A 3092-nucleotide genomic window follows, 5' to 3' on the forward strand; every position below is an offset into this window, starting at 1 on the left:
GATACATGGAGCCCCCATGCATCTATCAGTTTGTCATACTGTGAGGGCCTGTGTGTTGCTGTGATGCTGGAAGGTATGCCACTGGTATTCAAATAATAGCAGGGTCACCTACGGTGAACAGGTTTCAGCTGAGCTTCCAAACTAAAACAGACTAGGAAGAAGGACCTGGTGGTCTACTTTTGAAAAAAAAATTTGCCAGTGAAAACCTCATGAACAGCTGCGGAACATTGTCTGATACAGTGCTGGAAGAATGAACCCCTCAGGTTGGAAGGTGCTCAAACTATGACTGGGGAAGAGCTGCCTCCTTAAAGTAGTCAACCTTAATGACATGGATAGAGTCAAGCTTTCGGGATCTTTATTTGCTGATGTGTCATGACTCAAAATGAGAATAAACAGCTTTAACATCCATTAATAACAGGAATGTGGAATATATGAGGTATGAATCTAGGAAAGTTTGAAATTGTCAAAAATGAAATGGAACCCATAAACATCATATCCTAGGCATTAGTGAGCTGAAATGGATGAGTATTGGCTATTTTGAATTAGACAATCATATGATATACTCTGCTGGGAATGACAAATTGAAGAGGAATCTCGTGGCATTCATCATCAAAAGAACATTTCAAGCTCTATCCTGAAGTACAAAGCTGTCAGTAATAGGATAGTATCTATACACCTACGAGTAACACCAGTTAATACCATTATTATTCAAATTTATATACCAACCACTAAGGCCAAAGATAAAGAAATAGAAATTTTTTACTAACTTCTGCAGTCTGAGATTTATCAAATCTGCGGTCAAAATGCATTGATAATTACTGGTGACGGGAATGTCAAAGTTGGAAACAAAGAAGAAGGATTGGTAGTTGGAAAATATGGCCTTGGTGATAGAAACGATGCCAAAGGTCACATGATAGAATTTTGAGAGACCAATGACTTCTTTCTTGCAAATACTATGTATATAGATATACAGATTTATACAGAGATATCTATACAAATAGATACACAGATATCTATCTATCTATCTATCTATATAAGATAAAACCAAACCTGCTGCTGTCGAGTCAATTCCAACTCATAACGACCCTGTAGGACAGAATAGAACTGCCTCACAGGGTTTCCAAGGAGTGGCTGGTGGATTCAAACAGCCGACTTTTGGTTAGCAGCCAAACTCTCTTAACCACTGTGCCAGTTGTATGTCTATCTATCTATCTAATCTGTATATCTCTCTGTTCATAGAGAGATACAGATATATATAGCTAAATACACAGATATATAGACATAGATGTAGATTTCCCATTGGCTCTCTGGAGAACCCTGAGAGATACACTGGCTTTTTCATTGTCCCTTAAAGGGGACAAGTTTATTCCAGTTCAGCCTTGGCACATATGATTTCTTCTGACTGATACTATATTCCCTCTTTAATATTGCCTCTTCAGAGAAGCATTCCAAGACTCAAATAAACAAATGAAAAGATAAAACAAACCCATTGTTGTCCAGTCGATTTTGACACATGGCAACCCCGTGTTTGGTGCAAACAGTTTGCACTCAAATACTAAAGGTTGGTGGTTCAAACCCACCCAATGACCCTGGGTAAGAAAGGTCCGACGACCTGCTTTTGTAAAGATTACAGAAGAAAACTCTATGGAACAGATCTACTCTGTAACACATAGGGTCACTACTCCAAGACTAAATCCATTGCCATTGAGTTGATTCCAACTCATAGCCACCAGTAGAACTGCCCCCACAAGATTTCCAAGGTTGTAATATTTATGGAAGCAGCCTGCCCCATCTTTCTCCCATAGAGCAATTGGTGGGTTAGAACTTCCAACCTTTTGGTTAGCAGCCAAGTGCTTAACTACTGCGCCACCAAGGCTCCTTATTCCAAAACTAAAACTAAATCAAACTGATTGCCATCACATTGATTCCCACTCATAGTGACACTGTAGGACAGAATAGAACTGCCTCATAAAGTTTCCAAGGTGCCACGTCTTTACGGAAGCAGACTGCCACATCTTTTTCCACGGAGTAGCTGGTGGGTTCAAACCAACAACCTTTCAGTTAGCAGCTGAACACTTAACCACTGTGCCACCAGGGCTCCTATTTCAAGACAAGTCTGCCTAAAATGCTTGCCTATAGTTACTGTCTTTATTTTCTTTACCCTGCTTTATATCATATTTTTATATTGTCTTTGTTTTTATATTACAACCTATGTCAAAACTGGCTTTGTTTTTATCATGAGTGAGTTATTTATTGTTTGTTTTCTCCACTGGAATGTAAATTCTATAAAGGCAAGGACCTTTTCACAGCTATAACACCAGTGTCTAGATTAGTGCTTGGCATAGAGGATATTTTCAATCAATACTTTTGAAAGAAGAATTGAAATGAATCGGAGCCTTTCAGGCATCCTGTTAGAGCTCCAGGTAGCAAGAGTTCAAAGATGTACCCTAATTAATTGTGATGGTTAGATTGGTGTGTCAACCTGGTAGATGTCTTCCACTCAGTGAAATTTCTAGGTGTCCAGTTGTGTGGGGCATGTCGAGATATTCCTTCTAAAGTGAAGGATAACTTGTAACATCCAGCCACTCCCACAACTAAAATGGAGGCACAATGACTGGTGGGTCTCATTGGATTTTGGAGGCAACGTATCCCTCATTTGGGTGAGCTACTCTGGCCTATTTATCAAATGAATCGAAAAGCTGCTAGTTTTGAGTGGGGCCCAGAACAAGTAAAGGCTTTACAACAGGTTCAGGCTGCCATACAATCTGCTCTGCCACTTAGGCCATATGATCTAGTTGAGCCAATGGTGCTTGAAGTGTCAATGGCAGATAGAGATGCTGTCTGGAGTCTTTGCCAGGGCTCTACTGATGAATCACAGAGCAGACCCTTAGAATTTTGGAGCAAAGCCCTGCAATCCTCTGCAGACAACTTCTCTCCTTTTGAGAAACACTTTTTGTCTTGTTACTGGGCTTTAATAGAGACTGAATGTTTATTCATGGGCCACCAAGTCAACATGCAGCCATCAAGGCTCTTTATTCAGCTGCCCATAATGAACTGCGTGATGTCTGACCCACAGAGTTATAAAGTCAATC

Source organism: Trichechus manatus, unplaced genomic scaffold (assembly GCF_000243295.1).
Source record: "Trichechus manatus latirostris isolate Lorelei unplaced genomic scaffold, TriManLat1.0 scaffold00243, whole genome shotgun sequence".
NCBI classification, from domain to species: Eukaryota; Metazoa; Chordata; class Mammalia; order Sirenia; family Trichechidae; genus Trichechus; species Trichechus manatus.